The sequence below is a fragment of the Callospermophilus lateralis genome, chromosome 1 (assembly GCF_048772815.1).
Source record: "Callospermophilus lateralis isolate mCalLat2 chromosome 1, mCalLat2.hap1, whole genome shotgun sequence".
Classification (NCBI taxonomy): domain Eukaryota; kingdom Metazoa; phylum Chordata; class Mammalia; order Rodentia; family Sciuridae; genus Callospermophilus; species Callospermophilus lateralis.
Window position 1 is genome coordinate 120,408,154 of NC_135305.1, and position 25,087 is coordinate 120,433,240.

At 34.5% G+C, this 25,087-nt stretch overlaps 1 pseudogene; it reads right to left on the bottom strand.

The window, feature by feature from the left end:
* Positions 1-17,880: 17,880 nt before the first annotated feature.
* Positions 17,881-19,726, bottom strand: LOC143406604 (52 kDa repressor of the inhibitor of the protein kinase pseudogene; annotated as a pseudogene).
* Between the last annotated feature and the right edge of the window lie 5,361 nt (positions 19,727-25,087).

Sequence of the window (25,087 nt, forward strand, 5' to 3'; positions counted from 1 at the left end):
AATGTAAATTTAAACCCCTTTTTTTCATTTACCAATTCATGAAAACATCAATAATGTTACCCAATGGAATTGAAGGAGTTAAAAGTGCTTGAATAGTATATTTAACAGTTAGCATTTTTCCCTTGTAAATTAATCAGATGTCTTACAACCAAAATTATTGATAAATATAAGTAATCCCATGTCAAATATACTTTACTTATTTTACCAAAATATCAGACAAGTATATTGAAGAGCATTATCCATTTTCCTTGCTGAAGAAAATTTCTAGAATCAAAGAATATTAGACATGTTACAGACATCAATGTTTTATCAATTTCTTTTACCACCTAGAGAGACTTGTGAGTTAAGTTTAATTTTAAAGACGTATTTGTTTTCATCTGTTTGCCCAATTTAAAATGGGCAATTTAATTCATTTTAAATCACATGAATTAAAGGTATTTGGATCCAATTTTTAATTTTATGAGTGCTTCTTATATATCTGCCAATTTTTATATCATGTACATGATATATGGACCTATGTACATATGAACATACAACATATAACACATATATGCACACATAATGCAATAGTAAAGGCTTTGTAGCTTTTCGCAGGTGAAATCTCCATTGCAATGTTTAAAAACTCCATAGTTGAATAAAAATAGGGCTGATTGACAAACAGGTCTGTAGGATCAAAATCATGAGCTCAAAAAATACAGAATCTAAGAAGAAGCAAGAGTTCTGGAAAAATGACCAGCCAGTAATTAGTAAAATATCATACAATTTACTTTTTGGTTTAGTCTAATATAAGTTCAGGGAAAGGGTACTTTTTCTTTCCTTTTTTTAGGGTCTGAGACTGATCTTCTACTGAGATTCCATTTGCATTTCAGTGTAAGTCCTACCTTACATCCCAAAGGAGCTAGGGAAAACTGCTTTTCTGAGCAGAAACCTCATACCAAAGGCGTTTTAACCATTTTTTTCCTAGTTGATAGTTGGACAGGTTTGGATGTCTAAAATTATGGCACCATATTTTCTATTAACTTTGGGAACAAAGCTATGATGTTAAGTTCCTTACTAAGACAAGCCATTTGATGTTGAGCAGGTCCATTTCCTTATGTGGCCATTCCTAGGTTTTGTCTTCCTCTCTCTGTGACAAACAGGACAAATCTTGCTCCAAAGCCTGCTCCTAACTCAGGAGGAATAAACCTTTTGGTAATAGGCTATTCATATATTTTTAAGAGGTCTGTGGTAAGAGGTGAGAACAGAAAACCTGATCATCTTCCTTGCAAATGCTCATCATCCAGGCTGCCTATTGGGTCACTGTACATGCCTCGATTTTCATTACAATTTCATGTCTGAGTCTTTTCTAATTCGACAACAAGAAGCTATTTTTGTGGCATTGCATGAACTTCATTTCAGGTATGTGTACTAATTATCAAATTAATAGTAAAATAGCACAATCTCTCAGGCATTATGTCTTGTGCCTTTTATGCATTATTTTATTACTTTCTCCCTACCACTTTGTGAAGGTGGCATTGTTATCCTCCAGTGTACTTAAGGAAAATGGAACTCAAATCCATGTTTGTTTGACTTTTTGTCATATTTTCTTAGAGTTTTTTTCCTGCAGATGCTATATTATTCATTTTAGTAGGCATTTATTGGATGACTGTTAAATGTCAGGCTCTCTTTCAGGCAGTATTTATTTTTGTCAGTAGGTATAGTGGAGGACACACAGAAAAACCAATAAAAGCAGCAGAGGATTCTAGTTTCTTTTAACAGATTATTATGCAAAAATCTCGAGAAGATCTTATGCTATGCCTTTGGGAAGGAGTGCCAATGAAACATGGGGGCCACACATCTCCCTCGGGAACCATAAAACAAAATCCTGGAGGCCTGATCTTAGAGGGTTCATTTGGACCTCTACATTTAGATACATATATTCATTGAAACAATTTTTGAGTAGTGAAGTTTTCACAATATCTTTCAGTATTATAAATTTCAGTGTTGATTCAAACACTTTGCTCATATCATCAATTTAAAAAATGGTTAGAATATGCTGTCCTTAAAATAGAAGACAATATTTTGATGCACTTTAAAAAGACGAAGTAATATTAGGATTATGTTGTCTTAGCCTAGGTATTTGTTTATGTTCTAGGAGTTTGTGGGTCCTTTTGCACAGAATATTTTGATTATCTAGATTCCATTTTGATTAGTGTCTTCAATTGGAACTTAAAAAAAAAACTTTTTTAGTTGTATATGAACTCAATCAATGCCTTTCTTTGTTTTTATGTGGTGCTAGTTTTGAAACCAGAGCCTCACACTTGTGAGGCAATTACTCTACCAATGAGCTAAAACTCTAGCCCTCAGTTGGAACTTTTTCTGTTTGGGTGTTGTGCCTGGTGTTGCAGAAAGCTTTGTCCTTGTTTTTGAAGCCAACCTGATAATGAGGACATGGGTTTGTGGATAAGGAGAAAGAAGGTTTATTGCTTTTATAGCAAAGGAGAATCAAATCAGACTCATGTCCCAAAGGCAATGATTGTGCCCATCAAGGGAAAATAAATTTTGAGGAAAACTGATCAGGAAAGAGAAGTTTAGGGCAAAGAAGATTATTATGCAAAGTCTCAGGGAAACATTATGCTGTGCCTTTGAGAAGGAGTGTCAGTGAAACATAGTCTCCACATGTCACTCTTGAGTTAGAGAACCATGTCTAGGAGGCCTGACCATTTAGACTAAGAGATAGATTATCCTGTCAAAGAAACAATAAGATTATATTGTATCATAGATCAAGTGAATTATTTAAATGTTCACAAAATTTTTCATCTACCATATGCAGAATATACATTCTTTTTTTATCAACATGTGAATCTTTTTCCAAAAATCTACCACATATATTTTTTCTGGAAGTAGTTATTTATAATTTTTTAAATTGAAATAATTTATTGCATCTCATCTGGTTTAATGGAACAGAACTAGAAATCAATAGCAAGAGAAAATGTAGAAATTTTACAAATATATGGAAATTTAGCAACACACTATTGAATGAATGCTGAAAAAATCAGAGGGGAAATTTACAATTTTTTAATTAAATAAAAAATGGAAACATTCAATATTAAAATAGGAATAGAGAGACTGAGCAAACAAACAAACAAAACACTTCAATGTTGGAGATATAGCAAAATATATCTCTAAAAGAAAAAAATACAGAATGAATGATTACATTAAAAAAGTAGAGAGCTCTCACATAAATATCATCATGATGCACCTAAAATTCTTACTAAAAGAATAACAAACTGAACTCCAATCTAATACAAATAATTAGAAAGGTTCAGAATATAGTGACTAAATGAACAATAGAATTGATTAATAAATCAAATAATTGTTTTTTAATGTATAAACCAAATTCAAAGGCCTTTAGCTAAATAGCCAAAAGAAAAGATGAAGATTCAAATAAATTGCAGATGGAGAAGATGACAGTATAACAGACAAGAATTAAATGTAAAAGGTCACTCAGAAATATTTTGAAGGACTATATGCCAATAAATGGTAAAGTTTAGAAAGAATGGGCAAATTTTGGACACATAAAATCATTAAAATTGAAATAAGTGTATTTGGAAAATCTAATTAGATTAGTAACAAGTTATAATATTAAAATACGAATAGAGAGACTGAGCAAGAAAATCCAACTTCAGTTAAATTCACTGCTGAATTTGAACAGACTTTTGTAAAAAAAAAAAAAAGTGATTCTCAAATCACTGTATAAAATTGAAAGAAAAGAACACTTTCCAACTCATTTTAAAATGATGACAGTATTATGTGGTACTAAAATATGACAAGTTCACAACAAAAAGAAAGACTACAGGCCAGTATCCTTCATGACCATGACTAAACTAAGGGTGAGAAAAACCTTTACAATGAAAATGACAAAACAGTGAAGAAATAAACCAAAGAAAAGACTTCAAGGGGGAAAGACCTCAAGGGTTCATGGATTGGTATAATAAATATTGTTAAAATGGTCTGATTATCCAAAGTAATCTACAGGTTCAGTTTAGTCATTGAAATGCCAATATTATATATGAATGTTCATAACAGTTTTATTTATTTATTTTTTAACTTTATTTAATTAATTTATTTTTACGTAGTTTTGAGGATCAAAGCAGGGCCTTTCACATGCTAGGCAACTTCTCTACAACTGAGCCACAACCCCAGCCTTTAACAGTTTTATTTGTAATAGCAAAAACTAGAAATGACCCAGATATATTTGAAAGGTAAACTATCAGGCAAATTGTGATACCTTCACATTGTGGGTACTCATAATAATAAAAAGAAATACTCCATCAATACATTCAGATTCATTGGTAGAATTATTTTTTTTAATCCAACTGAAAATTTTATATACTGTATAATTCCATTTATGTGCCATTTTGAGATGGAAATATTTTGGATATAGACAACAGGTTATTGATAATAGATGACTGTGTCAAAAAGGGCTATCTCTTTTCAAGGTAATTGAGGTTATGAAATTACAGCAAAAAAGGGATCCTTGTGGTGATAAAATGTTCAGTATGATATCTGGTAGTAGACACAATAAACAAACACCTGGGAAACAAACAGCTAAATTTACACATTTATAAATAAATGTGCACAAATGTGTGCTGGTAAATTGAGAAAAGTGAGATCAGTATATAGTGTCAAAGTTGGTATCCTAGTTGGTATAGTATTTCATAATTCTGTGTAATTTTTTAAAGAATGTAACGTTTATTTGTTTGTTTGTTTGGTTGGTTGGTTTGGTTTTTTATGTTGTGCTGAGGATCAAACCCAGTGTCTCAGCCATGCTAGGTAAGCCTCTACCAATGAACTACATTCTTCCACTGCCAGGGTGAGTACCAGTGGCTGCATCTGGACTGTATAAGCTGTACTTTTGCAAGTCCCACTTCCTGGTGATGGCCTATGCCTCTGTACCATCCCCACCTACCTCAATGGCCAAATTAGGTTCATGCTGTGCATCAAATAACACAGCACCAACTTCCAGGAGCCCCTGAAGCAGCTACAGAGACACAGGTGGAGCATATGAAGCCGAGGTACTACAACAAAGATGTGCACTGGGCAGACTTCCTGCTGCCTGAGTTTGACTGCAAGGCCCTGAATGACATGCACTAAGCCCAGGTGCCACTGCAATGTTGCCCAGGGTCTTGGACTAGACTGGGGAGTCTCCAGCATGCCAAGGTCCTGCCAGCCATAAACCAGACCCTCTGCCAGCTCTCACTCACAAACCAAGTGTTCTGGGCCTGAGAATAACACCTGGCCTACCCTGCTGGGCAGACTCTGTGTGTCTGTGTTTCTCCCTGGCATGTGGGCCTAAGCTTATGCCAGCTCTATACATCAACATCTTTCTGCCCCCTCTTGCCCCTCAGCAAACACATGTATTTATAATAACAGCACAGAAAAAAAATTGAGGGGGGTGAATTTGTTATTTCTCCTTTTAATACTATAAAAAATTTACCCCACTCTCCTTTTTTATTCTTTTTAGTGAGAAGTTTGTTATAATCCTTAACACTTTTTTCTAAGGAAAATAAAAGGAGACAGAAGCAAAGTGCAGAGGCAAAAGCAAAAAGCTGCTGGCCTGAGCTGCTAGCTTTGTTTATATTAATAGGTTATTTTAGGTCATTGTATTACTAGGCAGCTTATAGACTTAGCAACATTATGCAGCTTATTTCTCAGTTACATACGAAGTTGCAATGTGCAAAGTTAGGAGCTTTGTATAGCTCTCAATAAAAGTCCATTGCATAAAGTTACTATTATGTGGGCAGGTTTAGGCTCAGTGAAACATTGGAGTAACAAGAGAAAAAAAAATTTCTTTACTCACAGGAGCTATGTGCCCAAGATCATGGTCAAGCCTGATAAGTCTATAACACAGAGCCTCTCCATAAAGGACATTTCTAAAGCATCTAGGCATCCTGTGTCTTTGCACAGAAACTTTCTAGCCATTGAGCATGCCACAGTCATGAACCTATCTGAGACCTGAATCCCCAATACAGAACTATTACACTTTTTCTGTATATGAAATCATGTTTTTCTATTACTTGTTTCAAAATTCTCTCCTTTCAGTGGTTTTCTGAAGTTTTAATACCTGACCTACAAATAGGTTTTTGGTTGTTAGATTTTCATTATTTATTTATTCTACTTGATCTTCCCTGATCTTCCTGGACCTGATTTTTGTCTTTCAGTAATGTTGCAAAATTACAAGCTCTTATTACTTGAAATATTCCTTTTTTTTTCTTTTTTTTTTTTTTTTTGGCCTTCTTTCTTTATCTTCCTTGCCTCTCTTTCTCTTATATTTCATTGACACATAATACTGTCAAATTCTCCCATAGTTCACAAATGCTCTGTTCATTTTTTCCCATTCTTTTTTTCTTTTCCATTTCACTTTAAAAATTTTTTCTACTTGACAATAGTCAAGGTTACTTTCTCCCAATGAGTGTCAAGACTACTGAGAATTCCCTTCTAGACATTTCTAATTTATTTTCTTCATATTTAATTTATGCAAAATCCTTTGGATAATTTCTTAGAGGTTATATCCCTCAACTTATAGTATGTCTATTATTGTGGAAGCTATTTCTTCAGAGTCTGTAACATAGTAATTATCATTGTTTTTAATTCCCCATCAGAAAGTTCCCAAGCCTGTTCCTATGTGAATATCAGTCTCTTAATTTTTTGTCTCCTTAGCCTGTATTTTTCTGACCTACAGTTTTGATCAATATAACTTTACAGTAAATATTCAAATTGGAATATTTAACTGCTCCAAACTTACTCTTCTTTTTCAAGAATTTTGACTATTTAGGGTTCTTTCTAATTTCATGTGATTTTCTTGAACGCATTTTTGATAGGCATTGTGTAAACCTTTGAATTCTGTCCTATAGTATCACTATTATAACAATAGTAAGCCTTTTGATTTTTCAGCACAGGTGCCTTGATATTTATTTACATTGCCTTAAGTTTCATTCAGTAATATTTTCTATTATTTTACATGGCATTGTAAATAAAATTACTTAAATTGGTCATCACTCATGCTTCAGACCAAATGATTTAACCTTGACCTATACTTTGACTTTGCTGAATATGCTTGTTATGTTAATTTTTTGCAAACTCTTAGAGACTTGTGATATGCAATATTGGGTCCTCTGGATGTAAAGATAGTCTGGCTCGTGGCACTTGGGTGCCTTGAATTCTTGTCTAATTTCTCTAGTTAGAATTTCAAGTCCAATGATAAATAGCAGTGAAAAAAGTAGATGTCTTTGACCTGCTGCTGATTACATGGAAGGTTTTCAGACTTTAATACCTCTGAAATGTACACTTATTCAAAGGATAGATATTAAGAGCTCTTCACCACAAAAAATATTGAAATATCAAACAGAACACATGATAAAAGCAGTAGTAGCAGATATTTATCCAAAAATCCAAATAATTTTGCCACATGTAAAAAGTGAAATAGAAGTTTCCTGGTCTTCAAAATGCACCAGAGGATTGGCATTAAATTATACAATGCAGTTTTTGTGAACCCACATTGATTAGGTTACTGTTAGTTAGAAAGTCAGGCTCTGTGTTTTCATTTCATTTACTGCCCATTCCTTTCATTCCTTTATCCACTAGGAAACACATCCACAAGCACCTTAGTCTGTGCTTTAATCAACAGCCTCCATCTACTCTATCCCTATATATGCACAAAGAAAGCTCTGCAAGTCTTTCTTCAACATCACAAATGCACTCACAATTATTGTACATTATCCTGGTTCATCCTGAGTTCCTGGTTGACAAGGCAGTGTATGTGTCCCATACACTGTATATAAGATTGCCTTTCTTTTTTTTAGAGAGAGAGAATTTTTTAATATTTATTTTTTAGTTTTCGATGGACACAACATCTTTATTTTGTTTTTATGTGATGCTGAGTATTGAACCCAGCATCCCGCGCATGCCAGGCGAGAGCATTACCCCTTGAGCCACATCCCCAATTTCAATCAACTTCAGAAAAAAAATTGGGCCCTGAACATTTTAGATCACCTAAAGAATTTCCTTTGTGGAAGAATGACAACAGCATCTTTATTCAACTGATATGAGATTCAAGATTGAATTTATATAAGGCAGACTCTATTACAAATCCTGAGTACTTTTCCTTTTTATCACTGTTTACTTGTTCCAATAGAATTGTGTGTGTGCCAGCCAAACTGGGTTTGGTAAATATTTCATGCAAAGCTGTGCCTTTTCTACAAGTGCACAGAAATACTTTGTTTTATGGCCATTGCCTGGAGCACTACTTCTTATCTGATTTTATTATGCAACATAGTAAGCAAAACATCTGTGTGGGTTTGGGACTTGATTTCTGAAACAACATATTTATTCTTTGTTTTGATGTAAAGCTGACAAAAATGTGTCTATATTTACATGCTTATTGTTCTATGATATTCTTGTAGTTATACAAACATGTTGTGAATATACCAGCTTTAGTATCCCACATTGTAGATTGTGTGTTCACTCTGAAAGATCTAAGACTCTCTTGTCACTATGGTTATATGATTATGTATATTTTTTCCTCATGTATGAATTTTACTACCAGATGAAATTTTTAAAATTATACATTTATTAATTAATTATTACTACTTCAGGCCTTGTAATAGAGAGAAATTTTCTTCCTTTCATTCCTGAAGCATATACCTATGAGAAGCCTGAATTGTTGTAGGAGAGGTATGTTAATTTTGTCCTTGAATGCTTCTCCTTCAAATAGACTAATGTTTCTAAAAAATGTAAATAAACATTTTTCTTTGTATCAAATTGTGAAAGCATATGATTTGTTGTTTAATTTTATTCAATTTATAGTTTTAATTATTTTATAAAACATTTCTCTTGAACTTTTTATCTAAAAATGAACATTTTTTTTTCCATTTATATCCTGCATCCATCAAGTTCCCCCTAATTAGGTATTGCCTTAGGTCACGATGGCAAAATATTTTGTAATGCAGGTTTTAATGTGATTCAGGTTCTTTGTATTACAATTATTCTTTTCACAAATTTGAAGTGAATTCAGAATGGTGATTTCTTGAGGGATTTCACGTTACATGTTTGTCTACCTGTGTTTTCAGCATGCATTGTCTGTCTTCTTTTTTCTGGATGGTATATTTTATTCAATAAAGTTAGTAGAATGTCCTTTCCATTTATATAACACATCATGAGAATGTTTTTTACCATTGTGTTAGTGAACTAAATGCCTATTTACTTTTATGTTTTGTGGGTTATATAGAATCCTTTTCACAATGCTTTTTTCCCAGTTACCCTATGAGTAGTCAGTATTTTAGTATACAAAAGTAGACCCATAGGGTGATTTGTACAGACTGATGAACAACAACGTAGAGATAAACATGTGATTTACCACAGAAACATACTTATGATATGCAAAAATATGATGACCAATAAGAATCATATACAGATGATTATATATGTTTCTACACAGAATTGTAGCTTTAAAAAAAGACACTGAAAATTAATGCTTTTATCGTGAATTATATAGCTCAGTTCTCCTGATCCTTCAGCCACAGCTCTTTCCAAAATCTAAGTTATAACTTTTCCAAGAATTGGCCCACATTTAAATTAGAGGCATTTATATTTGTAAGGAATACTTAATGTAAGATGATATTATTATAAAGATTTTAGCATAATATACTTTTATTTTTGCTACTTGGAGTTTAACCCAGGAGTAACCTATCACTGAGGTATATTCCAAGATCTTTTTGAATAAGCTATCACTAGTTGAGGAGGCAGGCATCAAATTTGTGAACCTCCTGCATAAGCCTTCTAAGTAGCTGGAATTACATGTTTCTACCTCTGTGCCTAGCAAGATGATAAACTTTTTAATAGATGGTGCTGTTCTACCCTGTCTATTGAGTTTATCTCATTTCAGCAGGTATCCTTCACCATGGTCAGGCAACTAGAACATTCTATAAAACAATGCTGCTCTTTCATATAGAGTGGATACATCGTGTGTACTCAGGGATAAAATGGCAAAATAAAACAACAACAAAAAAAAATTTATAAGATTCTTGCAAACCTGTGTGGGGGTGAAATTATGGTGTCTGCTTTCATGCCAAGTAGACATCTGTCCTAAAAAGAATGATGATAGTCATTGTACTTGTCTACCTGTTAACCTTCTCATCATCTGCACTACATGCAGAGAATCCAAGAAATTATTTAAATCTCATCAGACATATTTTCAGACATTGTATACCCCAGGGCAGGTATTACCACACTGATAACATGGATTTCATTTTGCTCATTATGTGGAAAGCACACAAAAAGTTTCAATGTTTGGACTGGAGATATAGCTCAGTTGGTAGAGTGTTTGCCTAGCCTGAACAAGGCCCTGCATCCAATCCACAGCACCACCAGAGGAAAAAAAAAAGTCTCAATGCTTTTATTGAGATAATGGATTCTCAGAATTGGGACATGCCATTTGGGAAAACCAAACTCTCTTAGTGCTGTTCACTTCTCAGTCCCAGTCTCAAAGCTAATTAGAAATCAGGCAATCCTTTAGGTATACTTGATGCCATTTTAATTATGTTGTTGTCTCATAATTTATATTAGATAAATTATTATTGTCATTGACTAAATTGAGGATGACTACTTACCTGGAAGCCTGCAGTCTCTCAGTGGAAGTCAGATTAGTGGTGTCAGCCTGAGAGCCTGGCCAATGTCAGTCCACAGACATCCCCAGACACTTCCATACTCTGTCCCAAGGTAAAGGATATTAGTAAACAGCCTTTGCCTCTGAGGAGTTCTAGTTGAGCAGGAGCAAGACCTGGGACATAATCTGACCACAGTATGAGAAGACTGCAAGGAAGTGAAAATGCTGAGTGTTGTGCTCTGGGAGCAAAGTCCTGAACAGTTTCTTTTGCAGGAGCTAGGCAGTGGAAAACTGTGATGTGGGTGTGAGCGAGGATGTGGTATAAGGTCACAGGACATCATCTAAGCACATCACAGTCCTAAAGAGAGAGATGTTTTTCAGAAATAATTATACTTATTAAATAGCATGGTATGGTGGTGATGAGGGAGTATATCATTCACAGGAGAATCAGACAAATGCAGTAAAACTGCAAGGGAACTTGCCAGTGTGTGGAGGTCCTTATGTGCCACAGTGAGGCAATTAGTTCCTTCCATGATTTGCAGTTGTTGGAAATTGTAAGCAGCACAATCAATGCAAATTACACTTTAGAGAAACTTCCTGAGGTCAGTTTCAGAAAAGTTTCTGAAAACATAGGGTCAACACTTTAGCTTTTAGGCAGAGCAACAAATTTCTCAATGAGATCCCTAAAGCTCAGAAAATAATGCCAAGAGTCAATAAGAAGGATTTCAACATATTAAAAATCAGCACAGCAAAGGAAACACTTAGGAATGTAAAGAGACAATTTACAGAATGGGAGAAAAATCTGTGCTAGTACTCTTCTAAGAGGATAAAGAGCTAAAATATAAAAAGAGTTCAGAAAACTTTACACAAACCCAAAATGAGGGATATCCTAAATTTTCTCCAGAATATTTTTAATAGATGCTAACCCTAGAGAACAGGATAATTATGATTAATTTCATTCCACAGATCCTGGGAGCTAGTCTTACTTTCTTAGATGTAGGAATTCCTATGTTTATGTATTGAAACAAATATATAAAAATTCTGCACAAGTTTTTGTTGTTGTTGTTGTTGTTAAAATGAAGTAAAATAAAGAATAAAAGTCTCCAGCTGTTGAGAGCCACAGCCGAGTTGGGATGGTGCCTAGCATTTTGCCCGTACTTTTGAGTTCTCACAGAGTTCCTGTTGAGTTCCGGTTGAGCTCTGGGGGTGGGGGTGGGGGGCGTGGATTCTTGGAGAGTTCCCGGTTGAGCTCTCACGGGGATTCCTGGAGAGGTCGCATTGGTTGGTAAAGTTCATATGGAGGGAGTTCGGGTTGGTGTGTGGTGTGTCCTGGAGAAGGCCACGTGGGTAGCGTTCTCAGGAGTTTGGAAATAAAGTTTGTTCCTGCTTGAGTGGCTCCAGATTTGTGCCCAGCCAGACTGCGGCATCCAGCTGCATCATCTGTTACCTTGGCAATGCTTAGGAAGCAGTACATTATACCACATAAATTATGGTCCATGAGTCACAATTGACAGCTACCAAAACATGTCATAGAGACCTGGTTATTATTAATTTAACAAGCACTCTCAAAGTGAGCTGAGGCAAAGAAAAGAACACAAATGTGAATATGGATTTAAACACTGGAAACCTCCTGCTCCATGGAAAGTAACTTAAACTGTATAACCTACTGATGCATCAGGTTTTAAAGAGGGCACATGCCTGCAATTCACTGTAACTCTAGCAATATTAAAAAATTAAGACCAAATTAATACCACATTCATAAAGTCCAAATTTGTCTTCAAGGAATAGCTTTGAGTTGGAGAATATCTGGATCATTAAGTAATTTCTTGAAGTCAAAGTAAAATCACTTTACCTCTGAATATTACTCCCATGGTATATTGGATGTATCAGAAGTTGGTAACAGAGTGACCTTTCTCTTAAACAATTAATAGATTCACTATTATTTTCTTCAACTTATGAAATTATATACACTCCATAGTGTTATGTCTTAAATATTGATTTTCCTCTAAAATCTTAACCTGCTCTGATCACCACCATTCTCTCTTTGTACACTTACCTTCCATGTAATTTTCATTTCACTTATTCATTGCAGGTTCCTTAAGGACTGTGATTTCAGGTTTTTAATCCACTGTTGCCAAATTGACATTTGCATAAGACACTTCATTCCAATGCTACTTCATGCTCTGTTTTGAATTACAAAATAAACTATTTTACTGTTTGTATTTTTAAATTGGTTATTTCTTACTTCTTATAGAAAATGAAATAGCAATATTCTCAGTGGTTGGGAAACAAAGTTATTTCATAGGGAATGCCTCAAACACAGACACCTAAAGCAAACAGTAAGATGTGTTGCTACATTGTCAATTTAACATGAAGAGTTCCATCTAGTCTTGACCAGTAATTACTTAAATATTCCCAGAAAATTTGACAAAGAGAAAAGATTGTTTAGATTATATGGGAATGGGTGATGATTAGGAAATTAGAGTAAAAAAAATAAGCTTTTGTTTACTTATTAGAGTAGTGAAACATTTCCACCAGGTAAGAAGAGCAAACTTGAGAATGGAGTTCATGTACTCTGGGAATGTACAATAAATATAAATTCTGGATACACAACAGTTGTTAGTGAGCTTTAAATTAGTCATGAAGAAACAGCAGCAACAGATGCCACAAGTCTAGCTGGCTCTCCAGTGTTTTGGGCTTTATGTGTATGGGGGGATTATGAACAACAGAATGAATGTTTCATATTTTACATTTAACATTTAATTCATAGGTGGTGTTTATACCTCTGAATTCGTTTGAAAAAAAAATCACAGTATATTAATGTGTTCCAAGAATACTCAGGCTAACTCACAGTCTGTAAAATGGTTTCAGATTCAAAAGAAACACACCTCAGTGAATTTCACAAGTGTGTACATCCACAAGACTGGGATACTAATTAGAATAAGTTATACTCCATGGATGTATAATCTGGTAAAATTCACTCTACTGTCATGTGTATCTAAAGAGAACAAATTTAAAACATAAAAAGGGGGAAAGTAAGTAGGGTGGTACAGGCCTATAACCTTAGCTATAATCTTAGCAAGGCTGAGGCAGAAGGATCACAAAGGAACTTACTAAGAAACTGTCTCAGAATAAAATAAAAAGGGCTGGGGTGCAGCTCAGAGGTAGAGTGCTTGCCTACCATGGGTAAGGCCCTGGATCTATCCCCACTACCATGGGATGGGGAGGAGATGTGTTGCAAACCGAGTTACATTTTTACTGGAGTCTCTTGAATAACCAATGAGAAATTTCTGTAATGGCAAGGACAACACAATTTACAGATCCTCCTTTTCCAAAGACCTTTCCAATGTCTCATGACCTCACAGTAATTGGTGTCATAGTCCAAAACTGCAAAAGCTGTGTCCACTTTGCTTTCACATTTACTTACCTTTCTCCTGATTTTCAGATTGATTTCTGTCTTCAGGCACTAGCTGCAAATTTTCTAAATAAGGGCTGCAGTTTATCAGCCCTAAGCTTTATACTAATCAACAAAAGACCTAATTGTTTACTTAATAAGACAGAATTTTCTCATACTGTAACAAGATGTGTGTGTGTTCACTTTAAGGATGTTCTTTTAGTAATAGAGTCACTGAGCATTCCAAATTCATGTTGATATTTTATACAAAGCAGCTGAGATAAACTACTTATCTACTGAATAGTATTGCCTTCTTAAAAGCCTTTAAAAAAAGAATATTACCTTTATTTTACTCCCCCCTATAAAATAAAGAAGAGTAATTTGGGGGTTACAAGAATTAATCAAATATTCTCCCCCATTTCTGGAGATTATTTTCTAATGTGTCATGCTGCTGCTTCCCATTGCACTTCTGAATCTCCAACAAATATAACACTGCATAAAATGGGCAACTCAAAATGTATCTGAAAATGAGTGAGATCTGCATCTCTGTGTATACAAGTTAAAATTTGAAATCTAAGTGAACTACTTTCATTTGATTTTTTGGGTAAAGGAGAGAATATGGTCTTGTGCCGCAGTCCGGCTGCAGCAGAATAATGGGGGGTGACGAATCACTTGTGTACGTTGATACAGCAGGAGTGGAAGCCGTTTATTGTAGGAGAGGAGCGATATTTATACATTTTACACAGCTTATCTAATTAGCATAAAATAGATACAGCAGTCAACCAATAAGGAATCTCCACACTTAATGGCTCGCTTTTGTTACTTCACAAACCACTCCCTCTGGCATTTGGCCAGGCGCCATCCAGACTTGTTTACAGACTTGTTTACAGACTTTAACTTTTCTCTGGAAAATAACAGGTGCCAATCTGACTTGTTTACAGACCTTAACAGTCTTGGATGCCTGATAAAGTCACACACACACACACACACACACACACACATACACATACACACACACACACACAAAATTTCAAGTGCATTTGTAGTAAATCTATGTGACAAGTTCTATAATCAATAACCTGCCTCTGCCCTCGGAGTAGTGTGTGCAATCTTCACAGCATGTCCTCAATGGTTGTAGGGGAGCAGCAGCCCTTTGAGACTTAGAAAATATTAGCAATGGCTCACTACAAGTGTCAAGTTTAACCTATGTGCAAACAGTAACTTTATCTTCCAAATGTACAAAATGTTTTTTACACTTGAAGAATACAGGGTTGATAGGATATCAGGTAAACAGCAGATGAGAAAAAAACACGGAAGACTATTATATATTCTAATTGCTATCTTCATAATGAAGAAAAAAGGAATTAGAAAATGCTCTAAAAAATTAATTGTAGGGTTGAGATTGTGGCTCAGTGGTAGAGCACTGGCCTAGCACAGGCGGGACCCAAGTTCGATCCTCAGCACCACATAAAAATAAAGGCATTGAGTTAAAAAAATGTTAAAAAAATTAATTGTATCTTCTAGAGTTGAAGAGTAATTTGGGGGTTACAAGTAAGATGTTACATGCACCTGAAAAATGTGAATGTTGGAGAAGCTCCTAAAGACAACTTCTTTAATCAGGAATATTGAACAAGAACTTAAAGTCTCTTTCTTTTATTCTCCATCTTCTTTTGCATATACAAATTTTAAACAATTAGAAAATTTGAAAATGTACTGTGCATATTTGTGAAAGGAGATTCAAGTTTTAGGAACTAGAATATGAGAAGAAATTGGCAATAGTGACTAAGGACAAAATTTTAATTAGAAAATTACTATTAAAGTTAGAATTCTCAAATTAGTTAATTTTATGGCATATATTATAGGATTTGTAAATTCAGGCTGATATTGAAATATGAATTTATATTAAATATAGATTATTAAGAATGATGATGCCATCATAGTCAAATTGCAGATTAATTCTAATAATGAAATCAGAATATTATTTGCTTTGTTGTTTGGAAGTATAACTAATTTAGAATATTTATATCACAAAATAAATGATTTTACCATTCTTGAATCTCTATCCATATTAAAAATGATATTAAAAAACCTCTTTTCAGACTCTTTCTAGGTCAGAATCAATACACACCTCAATACACACTTTGGTTAAGATTTGCATACTTGAGCCATAATTTCCCTCTTATTTGGTCTTATGAAACAGTTTTACCCAGCATTCAGTTGGTGTCTAGAATTGTTAAGGATAATCAATTTCAAAAATGTTTTTTACAATTGAAGAATATAGGGTTGTTAGGATATCAGGTTAACAGCAGACGGGAAAAAACACGGAAGACTATTATATATTCTAATTGCTATGTTCATAATGAAGAAAAAAGGAGTTAGAAAATGCTCTAAAAACTTAATTGTATCCTCTAGAGTTGAAGAGTAATTTGGGGGTTACAAGTCAGATGTTACATGCATCTGAAAAACGTGAATGTTAGAAAAGTCCCTTAATATTTAACAGGGCTTTCATATGCCTATTTACCCAAAGAAGATATTTCTGGAATGCTAGAAACACAAGGTCCATCCAAAAACTTTGGCTCATTGTCATTAATATCCTGAACTTTGATGATAAACTCTGATTTAAGCTCCAAGGGTTTTCTGGTCTCTATGTCCATGGCCTGTGCATGCAGGGTATAGAAAGGATTTTCTTCTCTATCCAGATTCCTTATTACATGAATGTTGCCTGTGGTTTCATCAATGGTAAAAACAATGCTGGCACTGTCACCTAGGAGTTTGTATTTAATAGTACCCTCTCCCTTGTCCTGGTTGGGGCAGGGGGAGAGAAGAGGGAAAAGGGAAATTATTAATAATCTTGCCATTACTAAGGAGTCATATTTTACAATATAATTTCTTTAATCAGGATTATTAAACAAAAACTTACAGCCCCTTTTAATTTTTTTAAACAAAATTCACATTTTATTTAGATTGAAATAAACTACACAAAATTGATTTTCTTCACCAAAAATAACAGCAATATTTTCTGTATTATTTCTAGATAAACCGAAAAACATTTATTTTGTAGGTTTTCCAGGTTTTGCTTATAAATCAAGACGAGGCAGTAGATATAGTCATGGAAAAAGAAAATAGACAAGTTGCCCATACCCACAGCCTCTGATTCTGTCTTGACAGTGAAGCAGAAGTGTTCACCATTTACCTGCTAAAATGAAGGTGTAGGCTTATGAAGACGGAGGCTCAACAAAAGAATGTAAACAGCAACAACCTGATGTGGAACAACTACGGCAAGCTCTTCCACTCAAATTTTAACTGTAACTTGTTCTTTAAGTTCTTTTGATAAAAACAAAATCTATACTGAAATCTGTTTGGTGAGCTCACAACTCTGGTTAATTCCCTTAATTGTCCATTACAGATTTTAACACATTTAAAACTCCTAATAGTCAAAGGTCAACAGTAGGCTTCATTGTAACATTTCATAAGATCCATTCTTTTCTTATACCTCCTCAAAATTTATTTCTTCAAAATTGATAATAATACCTGACAACTGGATCCATGGTAATAATACATTTTATAACCTAAAAGACTTAACTAAAACAATTTCAGAGTGCTACTAGCAGAGGTCACACAGAGGTGAAATGTGGTACTTCCAATGCAGTCTTCTGGAAGAACAGACAATTTTTCAAAGCACGAGAGCTCAAACAGGTGCCATGTACATAGGCAGATTTCCAATGGCTAATGTATTCATGAGGCCTGTAGGCAAAGATATTCAGTGATAAATGACCTACATATACCCTACGGCTTTTCTTCCAAATATCAAATATAAGAGAAAGCCCATTTAAAAAGTCTTTTAGGTATTTTCAACAGTTTCTGAATTATCTGTAGGAAGCTCTGACTTAGTTGTATATAGTTTTATATATGTGTCTACCATTAAATCCAGATCATGTTTCATATCAAAATTTATGTTAAGCAAAGCCAAGTTACTTGACCTTTGGTCTGTCAAAGTGTTCCTCAAGTATGCTTTAAGACGCTTTCGTCCATTTTCATAGCGTTCATTCTCAAACTTCATTACAGGAAGAATACACAGGAACTTCAGCAAAGCATATACATTAGGAAAAAACTTGGTATCAGGCAAATGAAGGGCTTCATAAATGGTGGATGGAAGCTCTATATCTTTCCCTCGATGTTTCCATTTGATTCTCCAACAGTGTAGCTCAGCTGAAAGTGTGTCGGGATTAGGCAAGTCACTTCTGTACATGTCAGCATGGTGCTCCTCTGATGTATTAAATTTGAGCTGTCCCATGACTGACGGTACTAAAGATAAGCATTTAAGAGCTTTGAGGTGCTGTTCTGAAAATATATCTTTAAGTTCCTGAATGATGTGTTCCACTGTTGGAACACTTAGGGTTTCTTTATAGTAACTTTCAGAGGTTAGCTGAGATTCCAGGTTACCCTGCTGAGCCCTACGAAATTTCCCAGGAAGTTTCATCTGAATATCAAGTTTGGTTGCCAAATTTGTTGCTTCCTCAAACCAAAACTCATGATAAACTTCAATATTTTCCATTACTTCATTGAGTGAATGTAGTACTGCAGTTAAGCTACTGGCAGCAAAGAAGACATCAGAAGTTTGTCCCTGGAGATTTTTCCCAAAGGCTCTTGTAAAAGATAAGACATTTTTAAGAACAACAATGGTAACAATGAAATCAAAATCTGTTACTGCACTACAGAGTACAAATGCTTGACCAGTTATACAATTATTCCATCTAATATTTGTGTCAACTATTTATGCCATCTAAACATAAAACAAGTGCTTGCAGGAGATCCACCAAAATTTCAAAAGCATCATGCCTGCCTGTCAACTGAGAATGGCAAATTTCCTTCAGTTCTCTACCCCTTTCTTCACTGTTCTGAAAAAGAACAGAAATTGCATTGTCAAGTTCTAATAGCAGTTGTGGTGATCAATGGAAAAAAGAACAAACTTCTTCAGTTGTTCCTAATGCAACAGACACCCCCATCACAGGCACTGATTTTGCCAACCACATGTTTAAGGCACAGGAAGAGCAGAGTGTGTAGATAGCTTGAGGGTATTTCTCTAAAAGTCTAGAAGCAACAACTTTCATTTGGAAGAGAATCCGCTAGACACAACGTAAGCCTGGCCACAACAATACTCCATATTTAGTCCCCACTTCTCAGTTATGGTAGTGTGAAATTCCACAGCCAAAATTTCTGCATCAGCTTCATAAGGCAGGAAGCCCACAAATTCCTCTCTCAATTTATGAGACTCATCTACAAACCTCACCAACACGTGAAGGTGCTCTTCCCCTGCTATGTCCACCACATCATCAGTGATAATGGAAAAGAAGTGCGAGTCTCTCACTTCCCTGAGGGTTTCTTCCCGGTTGCAACTCTCACAGATCTCCAGCATCTGTTTCTGTTGTGTTTTTGAACAGAACAATGTGTTAACTGCTGTGGTCTCAAAGCGTTTTCTCAGGACCTCTTCACCAGAATTTATCCAGCACTCCAACAGGGCCTGAAAGTTATCAGGAGTGAAGAGACCTTCTGGGATTTCATCAGCCTCATGCCCGTCCAGAGGTATATTTTGTTTTCCCATAAGAATCAAAATTTCAAATAAAGATTTTAAGTATTCTTTGTTTTCCTTCTCTTCAAGGGTTAAAGGCAAAATATCTTCATCCTGTTCATCACCCTCTTCTTCTGCACTGGGGTTCTGAGCACTGCTATTGTTTGTTTCTTTATGTTTTTGTTCCTGTTCAGAAGTTTCATCAATTTTTTTCTGTTTCAGTGTCTTGATTTCATCTTCACTCAATTCTTTTATTCGTTTTCTGTGTCTACTATGTGGATTGTTCAAATGACTGGTAAGATCAAATATTGTTGGTATTGCATTATCTCGAAGTACTGTCCTATAAAGACTCTCCCAATGACTTCACAAGTATCTGCTTCAATTAATTTTGAGAAATAAAATAACCCAATCATTCTTTAGTTTTCTGATGCCTCTGCAAAATGTATAGTTCTACAGATCATAGAGGTCTCGAAGTGTTTGGTACATAATCGATAATGTTTATTTAGTTGATCAGGTGTTTTATCTTCCAAGTCAGCTCTCCTACAATTCTCCACCCACATCTGGCATCTGGCCGGATCCTGCGGGTACCTGAAGAAGGCCAGGTCTGACTGCAGGCTCTTCCGCGTGCAGTTGCAGGCAGCGCAGCGCCCGCCTACCGGCCGGCCCAGCCCTCCCCTCCCAGCCTCCTCAGGGCAGCCACCCGCCCATCAGGGCTGGGGAGGGGAGCCAGGCCGCCCAGCCGGGGCCCCTTTTAATTTTTAATCAATCATTTTTGATACAAAATTTTAAACACTCAGAAAATTAAAAATACCTGTGTATATATATGTATGTGTATATATGTAAAATCATCTAGATATTCTTCATTCACCTTTCAGTTACTTGCCTCATCATTAAGGTGCATCACAAATTCATCCTCCTGTAGATTCTACTCTTGAGTTCATCCTCCTTTTAATTCATTATGAAGATAAGAAACACTCCAAATGTATCACCTGGTATAAGTGTAATTAATTTAGAACATTTGTTGAGTTCTTTCATACCTCTTTAGGAATCAAATTTTCATTAATGACCAAGCACAAATCTTAAGTATAGTTATTGTTTTAGTTTAAATGATCATCATAAAATAAGTAAGATCATAAATACCAAACCATACACTTTCCTAATGATCTGAAGGTAGAAATTATCTAATATTAACCAAATCATTGATGGGATCAGTGAGTTTTACAGAGAGTATAATTTTATAAGAAATATCTAAAAATACATTAAAACTTTGACTTGAAAATAAAGTTGTTGAATGTAAAACCCTTGAAAGATTACAATTTTTATAGGAGTTTAACATGTGATAAAAGCCTTAATTAAGGGGCTGGGATTGTGGCTCAGCGGTAGAGCATTCGCCTAGCACGGGCGGAACCTGGGTTCGATCCTCAGCACCACATAAAAATAAAGGCATTGTGTTGTGACCATCAACACCTAAAAAATAAATATTAAAAAAAAAAACTTAATGAAGATCATAGGTGTTATCCTGAATTGACAAAAATATTTAAAATTAGATATTCAGTGCGGATTAACTCAAGAACATGGGTAACTAGCACAAAATATAGTTACTTTTTATGTCAATTCTGATGATAAATAATAATATTCTGATGTTGGATAATATAAAATTATCTTTACTTAAATTATAAAATATTTTAAATAGAAAATGTGATAAATTAAGATGAAAATATGTATCATTCTCTCTCCTAAAAATAACTTATTTTATCATCTCCATATGTTCCCATTATATAAAAATATAAATACACAAATGAAAAGGTAAAATACACAAATGAAAAGGTAAAAACATATGCAAACATATATTTGCTATAATTTATACATATATAAATTTGAAAATGTGGACACTTGACATAAAAATCTGAGCTGACATATTTCAATGAGAGTACTATAATTATTTTTTGATTCATTTGAAATTCTTCAATTTTTTAAGGTGACTGTATTATATTCATTCAGTGAATTTCAATGCTATAATGGACATCACCCATTCTTTCATAAACAATGTGGTGAATGTATGTGTATGTTTTCTTCTGTTTATTTTCTTAAAATAAAAGGCAAATATCAAGACCATAACTGTGATCATTTTTATGATCTTAAGAGATGTTGAAAAAAAACAAAGAGAGATTCCATAAATTGATCTCCATAGATATAGCTGCTGTCCCAAGCTTTTCAACAATGGAATTTAGGCTGAGTCTACACAGTGAAGATATTTCTTCACTTCATTTGCATAAAAGGGCTTGGACAGAAGGATTCACATGCTTTGCCTCATTTTGGGGTAGTGTTAACTGTAAAAACAAAATCATGGGGCATGCCTCAATTTACATCATTCTAATAACTCCACCAAAATTATTTTTTTCCTTTATAAAAATTTAAAAATAACAGCAATGTGTCTTATTCCAAGTAATAAAAATAAGCTGTTGCTGAGTACATGTCAACTGCATTTACCGACTGAAGCAGCCAATTTAAGTTTTTAGTGTTGACATTTAAAAGATACCGAAGACTAGATTTACAGTGTGAACAAATCTTCAATTTCAGTGCTCAAAAGTTTTGAGAAAACCAATTTAAAGTTAAATGTTTAGTAGCATCTCTCTGATTATATTTTGGAAAATGCTGCCAAAAATGGAGTTTATTCTTATTTTCTATGAGTTGAAAAGTACACATAAGATGGAAAGTGCATTTGTAACACTGAGTCCAATGATTTTATATTCACTTTCCATTTGCTAGGACAGGAGGATGTTTACCAGGCATGATGGGAGCATGGGGTGTGCTGGGAAGAAAATCCACTGATTTTTGTGTGAAAACAAATACTTGTGTTTAACAAACTATTATTAAACTATATGTAGAAATATGCATTTAATATTTACATTAGTGCAGTAGAAATACCTGCTATAGTAATGTCATTGAATTACCAGTTTATTGATACATACATGCAACAATTTAACATACATTATGAATCATTAGGTAGTCCCTAAGTCTTAGAATTAGGCATATTTCCTGGGTGGACATAACAATGCTGGACATTTAGTATGGCTCTTATGAGGTACTCAGAAAGGTTGTGATGTGAGAGTAATGGAAAGCTAATGCAAAACAAATTTTCAAAAAATTACAGAGAATGTTAGTATTGTTGCTACCTTTGAAATGTTATTTAAAATCTTAATTTCTTTGTTCTTTAAAATGTCTGCTGTTTGTAAATTGCTTCTTGTATTCCAAATACTGTTCATTCATTCCTGTCTTAACTTTCATTAGCATTCCTTTTCATTTTACCTCTTCTACAATTGCCTTAGTCTCTCAAGTTATAATTAGAATAATTTTTGAGGGAATTTTAACTTACATTTTCTTAGACTAAATTATATAATATTATGGGAAAAATAGGAAATGGGGGTATTAATTATCAATTTCTTTACCTATTATTCAGTTTTTTAATGATGACACTAATCCCTTTTTTGAGGGATTCACCAAAGTACCTAATCACCTCCTAAAAGGACTTACATCACCGCAGACAGAGGTTTCAATATAACAATTCAACATACATTTCAACAAAAGAATTTTGAAGAGAAATAGACATTCAGATGATGGCAATATTAAATGCCACAAACAGCAAAGCATTAATTCTAAAAGGTTCTTAACAACTGTGCTTGGGAAAATTGCTAATGACTTTCCAGAGAATCCCTGCTCAGCTCTCATTTAACGTGCATGGCCCTTGAAATACACATGTTCTCTGACTTTGCCCAAATTCTGAGGCCTGTGCACCACAATTCCAGGAAAATGAATAAAACTGCATAGAATTGAACTGTCATAGAAGATGTTTTTATTCATTATTTCTCTTCTCATTTATTTTTCTTTAATATGTACCCTATCTATGTCACCTACTGTGTTATCAGTGTGAAAATTAAGGAGAGTGATTTTAGATGATAAATGAATCCTTATGAAATAAAAACAAGCCAATTTTGGAAACTTAAAATACTAAAACACTGAAAAGAAAGCAGGAATGTTTTATGAACGATCAAAAAAGCTAGAACAAAGAAATCCAAGGGGTTTGACTCTTTGATTAGACGCAGTTGAATGCTTAAATTTATATTTAAGTTTCCTTGAAGCTGAGATACTACAGAGGGGTGTGTGTGTGTGTGTGTGTGTGTGTGTGTGTGTGTGTTAAATCAAGTCCATGCACAGTCACTTAATCATGTGTCAGTTTGAAGAAAATGTATCATGGAAGAAAATGTATCACTAACCTGCACTTGTCAAAAATCATCACATTTGCCATGGCTTCTGAAATATTGCCATCTCCTGCACCCAGCTTTCAATACATCCTATTCATTTCATCCTACCAAGTGTGCTGTTCCTTGATAGTCTCTCTTGTCAGTTCCTCTTCTTTATACACTTTTAATGTCATGCCTCAGGACTTAGTTTTTGGCCTACTTATTTTTTTCTGTTTATACACCTTTGGTTATATCTCTCACCCAGGGTCCTCAATATGATCTCAATTTTCCAGATATATACTTCCATCCAAGATTTCCTTCCAGCTTTGTATATTTCATGTACCTGACACCAAAAATTGTGTTTTGCCTACTATGTTGAGTAGATATGTTAAGTAGATTAGACACTGATATCTAATATGTGTGTCAAATTTGGCATTTATAAAACTAAGCTGTCTCCAGTCCCCACAATCTATTTGCAGAATCATCTGTTTTAGAACACAGCCACATCATTCGTTCAGACTAAACATTTGAAGTTTTTCTTGAATCCACTAATTTTTTACAGTTTACAACTAAGAATACTATACACACTATTTATAATTTGAAAATTTTCACCATCATTGTTGCTATTTTCCTGACAGGAGCCACCTATCTCTTCCTTGAGTTATTGTTAGAGGCAACAAACCCCAGGATTGGACTGTCACATGAGATTCCCAAAAATCAGAGATTTGATCCACTTTTGAGCTTAGTAATAATTCCAATGATGCAAATAAGTATAATATATGGATGAATCAGGCATAATTCCCAGATGCCCAGGGTGACTTCCTATATCATTTTTTCATCTCATCAAATTGTATGTGTTTCAAGTAGCAGGTGAGATTTCTAAGGAAGTATAAGGTCTCCTTAATTTAAGAGACATGTAGATAATAAAGTATCACCATTTTACCCATAAAGTCATATAATTACATTATATAATACATGGAACTAAATCCAACAGATCTATATTTTTCAGGCTTAGTTTTTGGCCAAGAAATTATAGGAACAAGTATATTCTGTCCATTTTTTCCCATAATAAGTACTTTCTCCCAGCACAAACCATAGTATTTACCTGCTAGAAGATCTGGCATTTCCATATTTAGTAGGAGACAAGACTCCTCCTTGAATGTTTCCTTCCTAGGAGCTTTCCTAGGAAGTTCATTCACCAGTTCACTGCAGAACTGCCATGCAAACACTTCCATCTC